The following is a 9,218-nucleotide window of genomic DNA, read 5'->3' as shown; positions in this document are numbered from 1 at the left end:
AGTAACACTGGTGGATGAATGGCGGTGCTGAAAGCCAGTTGTCGTGTTTCCGCAGTGCCGGCTCTGGTGCCGTGACCCATGTTATTGTCCGAGTGGACGGCCGAGTGACAGTGTCAAGTAGTGGGCAATTAATCATACGGATCCTTCAGAACGAGCTCCGCTGGTGACAGCAGAAAGGGTCGACACAAGAGCCCCTTTGTGTTTCCATCACGTCTCATTCTCCAGACTCTCCACAGGTCTTGTATGGGGCTCCAACGCCGGCGTACTTGCTCTTACCTACTGTATATTTTCTGTCGGCTCAGTGATTACACCACACTGATTACAAGCTTATATTTGTTTATGTGAGTCCGAGCCTGCTCAACCAGGCCTTGATGATGTGCAGTATCAGTATGTTTCAAAGCGGCACGTTTCAATCACAAGCGTTGATGAACGATTAAATTATGTATCTGATTCCTCGCATTTTACCCCACGTGCTCTAGTTACAGTAAGAATTCTCTTCAGTGAGAATCAGTTTTCAGTCTGAATGATAGATAATCCCGTTTAATAGTGTTATTCTACGGATCATTGACTGCATGTGCCGTTTAGCGGGTTTATTTGACTGTTACTCTCATGGTGTATGTCAATTTGAGCCCACATCTGCCTTCTCTCATTGTGTGTTCTGTTATTGAGAGCTTTTCCCTTCGTACGTGTCTCCTGTATCACCTGTGGCCACCTGCAGATGCATTTACCTGTTGAAACGACGCCTGGGAAGAGCTCGGGGTCTGAGGGTGATTTTCACATTCTTGGCTGGTGAGTGCGCGGATATTCCTGGATCTGCTCCAGAACTTGAAGCGCACTCGGATAGTGGAAATAAAACAGTTAAAAGTTAATGTTCTGGTTGTTTCTTTAATGGATGCCTTGGGAAGCATAAGCCTAAGAGCGTGTATGTTTTTATGGTCACAGCGCTGTCATAGTTCGTATCTGCATTTATTCACCTCATCGTCAGACTGAACCCTTCAATTGGACGTTCAACCAAACAAACACGCTGACAGACCAGTCTGCGCTCTCATATGCCGTCAAGCTGCTTTTATGATGGAGTGGGTAATGTCTTTCACCTCGAGGTTCCTCAAGACGTGTGTTTTTGTGTTTCCGAAGCCGAGAACTGACACCTTGACATTTCACAGCTCGCCCCCAAATGAGCTCATGAATCATGATTAAGTCAAGAGTCAAGACCAAATGTCTTCATTTATATTTGAAGGGCTTGTTTGCAAATTTTCTTCTCTTTTTGGTTCCTTACCAGCTGAGTCCATTATAATATAATGAATTTCTAACATGTTGATTTTTAAAATGACGCCCTCTATTGCCCACTCGTTATATTGCAAGAGTTAGTGAGAAGAGAAAGAGAAACGGCCATTGTGCTACTCGCAGTAACTCAAGACAAAGTCAAACAAAAGGGAAAGTTCCCAGTGAGAGGGTTATGAAGAAATTAAAAAGAAAACAACCTAGTACAGACCATGCTGCTCATCCTGACAGATCGACAGTGTCTGTTTTTGTAGCCGGACATGATACGATACTGCAGTCATTGGTGACCTTCAGCTAAAATTTTAAACCGTCTCCCTAACCCAAAACAATATAACACAGTGTTGTATTCAATATTGAGGTATTGTTGTGGTTTCCGGCATTCTGGATTTCCTAGGACAGTAGGGGGCAAAGCGGCCCTCACAGAAGGGGGTTGCAAGTGTCGTTTAGGGGTCACTAGAAGAAACATGAGGCTCTCAGTTAAGTGTAATAACCTGTGGAGGGGGAAAAAAAGGTTTACGATTTCTCAATTTTCATGCCAAAACATGAAGATCTTGTGTAGTTTTGACAGCAAAGTGTAGCAAACTACAAAAACAATAAAGGAGAGCGACTCCGTTTACGACTGGTTGAACTATGTGCTTTCCTGGCGTGTGCTCACACGTAGACAAAGACTGTCAGGCTATCTCATGAATCAGTATGAGAGCGATGGAGAGAAAGAGTGAAAGTGAGAGGGGGGAAGTGGAGAGATTCAGATGATGATAAGATGGGAAGGCGACAGACGGATGGTTGTTCGCTTTCTGCGAGATTATGATGGAATTTCTCACAGATCGAATTTGAAAGGGTTGCTGCTTCCACACTCTAAAAAATGCTGGGTTAAAAACAACCCAAGTTGGGTTGAAACTGCACCGACCCAACAATTGGGTTGTTTTAACCCAATGGTTGAGTTGTTTTAACCCAATGGTTGAGTTGTTTTAACCCAGTGGTTGTGTTAAATGTTGCTTAAGACAACCCAATTGCTGTGTAAGAACAACTCAACCATTGGGTTAAAACAACCCAATTGTTGGGTCGGTGCAGTTTCAACCCAACTTGGGTTGTTTTTAACCCAGCATTTTTTAGAGTGCAGGGAATATCGGAAACCGTGGCTGGAATTGTTTAGCTTTGTTTGTTTGATGTTGGAAGGTTTAACAGGCTTGTTAGTGTATGTATATAGGAGAGAGAGAGAGTGGAAAAAGCGTTTCTGTGCACATTTCTGTGTTCATAACCTCGGAAGACACTGAACAATCGCATCAAAGAGCTTGCAAACAAAGGCTTCCCATAATGCAACAGTGCTTTCTTTTTAGATCAGAGATTATGTTTGTAATTGTATGATGATCTGTGGGGGACCCCTGCTACGGCTTCATCTGTTACTGGGGTCTCTCACTGTTACAGTCTGAATAGACTGCCTAACTGCATCTATTCATGATGCAACTGTACAAAGAGCTCCAAAATTACTGCTGGTTAAAGATTGTGGTGGTTTAATATACTGAGACCTGGAAGTCTAGGTTTGAACAAAAGCAATCATAATATTATGGAAATAACAACCAGGGCATCGTTGTCAGGCAGCGGCTCATTCACATTCACCGCAAATCGGCTTATCTTTGTCCAAGAGATGCTAATACATAGCACACTCACAACAGGGATCCAGAATTTCCCACAGGGAAAAAAGGTACTCCGTACTGAAGTCGGTGCAAATCATATATTGTCTGACCATGTAATAATATGGTTTGCAATAGCACTTAATCTGACCAAAGCAGTCGAACATTTATTGTCATAAATTTTCCAATCACAATGTACTGACATGCAATTAGATGTAGTATATCATCTTCTGTTTTAAATGTGTGTGTGTGTGTGTGTGTGTGTGTGTGTGTGTGTGTGTGTGTGTGTGTGTGTGTGTGTGTGTGTGTGTGTGTGTGTGTGTGTGTGTGTGTTTGAGACAGAATTGGGTGGGGGGGCGGGGGGGGGGGGGGGCAGAGAGCTGCCTAAGAAAATATGGAGAGGCCAGTTTCCTGGCTACTGCGTACTGTGTGGGGTTTTTATGAGTGGTGAAATCTTAACCATGTTTATCCAGCGTTTTTCCAGGGTTCTTAAAGAACATCTTAGTTCCTTGACCTGGATTGCTTGTCAGATTTTGAAATGTTTAGGCATTGGGCGGATGCTGTGTTCTTGGTTCAAAATATGACGAAGTAGCCTAGTCTTTTGGATCAATAATGAATACATTTATTTATTATTAATGCATTTCTGTCATGACAGCTCTTGGAGTGTTTGGCATGGTAACGGATATGACAATGTTGACATGTTTGGAATAGATCCGCTATGCTGCTGCTGCTGTTGGTCACTGCAGAGCAAGTTCAGGACTTGCTACAGCTAATACATGACATGCTTCTGCTGTAAATTAAGCATACATCATGAATCACCCATAGGAGATTTATACAGGTAGAGCTGGAAGGTGAAAGGTTTCTGAAAGCTGCACTGCTACAGAAAATTCTGATTTGAAGGGGAGTAGCAAGCTCATTGGCTGATACAGCAGGAAGCAATCAGCTGTGCCATATAGAGTTTCATGACAGACCTTTGTAATTTTATAAACATTGTTTACAGTGGAAAATGTGTAAATACTGAAATACATTTAAAATTATTATTACTAAGGGGCAACATCTCTTCTTTAAAATGTTGAATCTTAATAAAAGTAGTACATTTGCAACACTATTTTAAATATAATATTATAAATATGCTTTGTTGGTATTGTTGGTATAAGACCAGCAGCAATATCACCCTGTAGCCCAAGACTGGTTTCTCACTGAAGCTAAGCAGGGCTGAGCCTGGTCAGTACCTGGATGGGAGACCAACTGGGAAAACCAGGTAGCTGCTGGTAGAGGTGTTAGTGAGGCCAGCAGGGGGTGCTCGCCCTGTGGTCTGTGTGGGTCCTAACACCCCAGTATAGTGATGGGGACACTATACTGTCAAAGAGCACCGTCCTTCAGGTGAGACGTTAAACCGAGGTCCTGACTCTCTGTGGTCATTAAAAATCCCATGGCACTTCTTTGTAAAAAGAGTAGGGGTGTAACCCCGGTGTCCTGGCCAAATTCCCTTGATTGCCCCTTACCATTGCCTCCTAATAATCCCCATTCACTGAATTGGCTCTATCACCCTCTCTCCTCTCCACCTTTCGCTGGTGTGTGGTGAGCGCTCTGGCGCCGTTGTACTGTGGCTGCCGTCGCATCATCCAAGTGGATGCTGCACACTGGTGGTGGTTGAGGAGCGACCCCTGACATGTGTGAAGCGCTTTGGGTGTACAGTAGTACATATGAAAGCGCTATATAAATGCCTCATTCATTCATAAGTATTTTATTTGTATTATATTTCATACATATATTTTATATAGAGACAGAATTTTTGTACTTTTATTAAAGACGGCATGAAACATAAATTGCAATAGTCTTGTGTGATACAGTATAACAGAAGCCTCATTTCCACCGAAATGAACCGGAACAATTTGTCCCAGGAATTTTTTTTCTCCCAGACCTGCTGTCTGTGGTTCCATACGGTCTAAAGTACCATGAAGATTAGTCCAATGACGTACTGTAGGACAGTGTGGCTTTCCAGTTCTCGCTAGATTTCACTGCAACAGACTTTTAAAAATGGTGAAGTAAAATGCTGCATAAATGTAACCCATCAGCATATTCGTGCCCAAATCCACCTCAAATGTCCTGAACTTTGAGCAGGGACTTTTTGAGGGGGAACATTTTACCCGGATCGTCATTTAGTCCCTGGTCCCTGCGGTCGAAACACACAGAATACCAACCTAAAGTCCCTATTTCATAGGGAAAGTTCCTGCGGGGGAAACGCGGCTAGAGTGAAACTGTGGAACTTGAGATTGTTTGTTGATGTCGTGTGAGTGACAGGTTGTTCTGCCCTTGCACCATGTAAACACATCATCAGAGAAGAGACGAGATTTCACTGCAAGAGGGAAGGGAAGATATTTTTATATTAAAGATTATAAGAGCACATAAAAAAAAAAAATATATATATATATATATATATATATATATATATATATATATATATACAGATAAGTTGTTTATAATAAGTACTGTAAAATTTGATTTAAAAAAATATAATTTCAATTAGATTATTGTAGTTTAAAACATCACACAATTTCTTCATCTGGACAGACTGAGTATCAGTAGAAAGATTATGGATCTAGCTTCGATATTATAGACTCTAGAGCATATTCCCTGCCCCTTCTGGTCACACTGTTCTGTACACTTCCTCTTTCTCATCTCCGTGATAAACATAGCATGAAACAAGAAGCTAATAAGGACACGATTACGATGGCATATGGTTTGTGTGTGATTTCAATGCGATTTGGTGTATTTTCATATGAACTAATGTTTCCAGTATACATGCTAAGCAGGTGTAGCGATTTGCTGCATGCAAAATGCTAAATATAATGTCAACATCATTATATGACTAAAATCCCCATTAGATCACGATCGGAAGTAAATACAAAAACTTGCTGGTTGTTTAAACTGAGTTTTGAATTAAAGTGTATTATTAATATTTTATATTGTGTTATGTAGCTTGATGCTAATCGTGGCTTAAAATGCACCTGTCACACCAGGAGCTATAGTCTATTTTACCATCAATTTCACATAAAGTCCCAATAATATAATAATTTGTTTGTTTGTTTGTTTGTTTGTTTGTTTGGGATGTGGGATGAAAGTGCAATGAATGTGGTGTTGATTGGCAATCCAGAATGCCAGAATATTCTATAATGGCTGAATATAACAAAAAAAATTACTATAAAAGATTAATAAAGATTAAGTCAGATGTGTGACAGGTTTATTGAGTGAAAACAATAGAGCATGAATCGTGCAGTGAAATGACTAGTTAGAAGACTGCAAGTTTGTGTTTTTAGAGGGCAATAACATAATGATTAAACAGCCTTCTCTAAAAACTCACATGACATGGTATTACAATATACTTCATAAAATGAAAACAATATGCTTTCTCTCTCTCTCTCTCTCTCTCTCTCTCTCTGTGTGTGTGTGTGTGTGTGTGTGTGTGTGTGTGTGTGTGTGTGTGTGTGTGTGTGTGTGTGTGTGTGTGTGTGTGTGTGTGTGTGTGTGTGTGTGTGTGTGTGTGTGTGTGTGTTAGTTTTTAGCCTATACATATCCACGTTAATAACAGTCTAAGTAATTCTGAGTCTTGAACTCAAGTGTTGGCTTTCTAGATATATGTTGGCTGTGTGTAACATTTTTATTTTAGGTATGTAATTTATGCCCCACTTGCCAAAATGGGAGGTTGGGGGATTGTGACAGGTAAGGGTTTAAGTAAGGAGAAACAAAAAAAAAAACCCTGTTAAATAAAAAAATTGTATCAAATGATCAAAACCGGTAATGGAATGTCTTTTTTCCATGTTTTGCTAAATAACCTTTTTAGATTATATGTTGGTACAAAGAAATCTCTGAATCAAAAATGGCTGAACTGATGGCGATCTCTCATGTTGGCACCTTTAAATGTTTGTGTGTCTGCGCTGTGATTTGAGCTTGTGCTGATTATTTCTGTCTCAGCAATCCTAGATAAGTCAAAGCAGGCCACGAGAGAGAGAGAGTTGTGGACTGCTTCCCCAGTCTGTCAAGCGGACAGAATTGCAATGCCATTTTTAAATGCTTGGAGAAGTGCATTACGAGTTCTGCCAAACTACATCATTTTCTTGTCTTGGCATAATCACTTTCTTGTCATGTCTGTGTAATTTTGCACTAGAGATGATGTCCTGTAAGTACTTCACTGGATAAATAAAAGTCAAATAAATATCCTGTCCAGCAATTTTTGTCTCAAATAAATTACTGTAAGTGTAGACCAAAACAAATTCAATGACTCAAAGCTCTCTAGGGATACTAAAAATGCAAGTAATTTTCTCAGGAGGAAAAAAGGATGTTGAAGTAAAAAAAGAAAAAAAGATCTGCTTTTGGTTGCCATGACGGATGCACTCTCCGACATCACAATCGTGCTTTCCTCTACCGTTTGTATTCATCCAGTGCTGTCAGTAAACAACACAATCAGATCCTCTGCTACATGTTTTCAATTTCAGCTCACAAACAGTTGTTGCTCTCTGCTCAACCCAGAAGCAGAGAGAAGCTGTCAGTAAGGACATGATAAAACAGGAAACATATAGCCTCCGTTCCATCCCTTAAATAATCATACCACCACTCTCCCCAGCAAACGATAACCGAAAAAAAGACAATGAGTGTGGGCGCTTCCAGGAAAAGCTGATTCCCTTGCTGATTCCGAGCATGTGTCTGAGCTTTTACTGTAATCTACAGTACGCCTATGAAAGGGAAATGAAAAGGAAACATGCATTATGCTGATTTGTTTATTGTCCTGCCAGCGGCCGTGGCCTGACGTGCCACATGTTTGTGCAGATGCATTTTGCACACAATATGTTTGAATGGAAGAAATTATACAAGTATGCGAATTAATCATTCACGTCACATTTCCAGGCATCAAGAATAGTGTTGAAACCATTATCGTATTCATTATAAAATCATATTAACTTTGATGATGAGGTGGTCATATAGTCTTAAAGGGATTGTTCACCCAAAAATGAAAATTCTGTCATCGTTTACTCAGTACGAGTTTCTTTCTTCTGTTGAACACAAAAGAAAATATTTTGAAGTAACAAAGAGATAGGTAGGGGGAAAATATACTATGGTAGTCAATGGTTGCTCTGTCTGCTTTGTTACAAAGATTCTTCAAAATATCTTCTGTGTTCAGCAGAAGAAATAAACGGTAACACTTTACTATAAGGTTGTGTTAGCTAACATGCATTAGTTAACATGAAGTAAACACCTCAGTTCAGCTGTTCATGGTTTGTTCATGTTAGTTCACAGTGCATTAACTAATTTCAACAAGATTTTAATAATCCATTAGTACATTTTGAAATTAACATTATTATAGATAAATAAATGCTTTAAAGTGCAGTTCATCATTAGTTCCTGTTAATTAATGGTTAACTTATGTAATGAACCTTATTGTAAAGTGTTACCAAATAAACTCACACACTGTAAAACATTTTTAAAAAAAATGTTGGTTTAACTTAAAAAAGCAAGTAACCTGGTTGCCTTACAATTTGGAGTTTATTGAAATTAAAAATTTGAGTTGATACAATGAAGGAAATTGGTTTAATAAATAGAAACTCAAAATATTTTTTTGTATCTGAACCACATAAAAAATGTGATAAATCATGAAAATAGCACAATTTGGCATGTCTCACTGCGTCATCACAAATAAAACACAAACAATTACCCAATATGCTTATAACATCTTTTAATAATATTTGAATAAAGGTTGTCGATTCTCAAAAATGTTCATTGTATTAACTGTATTAACAAAATTAAGGCAACCAGCTATATAACTATATTTTTTAAATATATATATATTTTTTACAGTGTAGCTTTAGAACAACTTTCAGGGTGAGTAAATGATGACAGAATTTAAATTTTTGGGTTAACTATCTTTAAGTTGATCCAGGTACTGATGCTGGATTTCAAATTCATGTCACTCAAAGTCTTCCCTGTAGAAAAGTACTATTATTAGTATTGAATGTGCACGTGTACTTCAGATCTTAAAAGTATATAAAAGGCCAAAAGTGTACTTGGAGTAAAATTTCATGTTTCTTACACTTCACCCTCATGCCGTTCCAAACCTGTAAGACATTCGTTCATCTTCAGAACACAAATAAAAATGTTTTTAATGAAATCTGTGCTATTTCTGTCCCTCAATTGGCAGCTAAGATCGAAAAACGAAACCATATGAATTGAATGTTTAGTCCGTATTTTCTGAAGAGACTTGATCGCTTTATGTGATGAACAGATTTAATTTATGCTTTTATTCACATGTAA

General features: G+C 39.0%; 1 pseudogene; it reads left to right on the top strand.

The window, feature by feature from the left end:
- Positions 1–4,069: 4,069 nt before the first annotated feature.
- On the top strand, positions 4,070–4,186 carry LOC137039360 (5S ribosomal RNA; annotated as a pseudogene).
- Positions 4,187–9,218: the final 5,032 nt, after the last annotated feature.

The sequence above is a fragment of the Pseudorasbora parva genome, chromosome 13, assembly GCF_024679245.1.
Source record: "Pseudorasbora parva isolate DD20220531a chromosome 13, ASM2467924v1, whole genome shotgun sequence".
NCBI lineage: Eukaryota > Metazoa > Chordata > Actinopteri > Cypriniformes > Gobionidae > Pseudorasbora > Pseudorasbora parva.
Note: the sequence above shows the minus strand (reverse complement) of the source record. Positions and strands in the feature narration are given on the sequence as shown.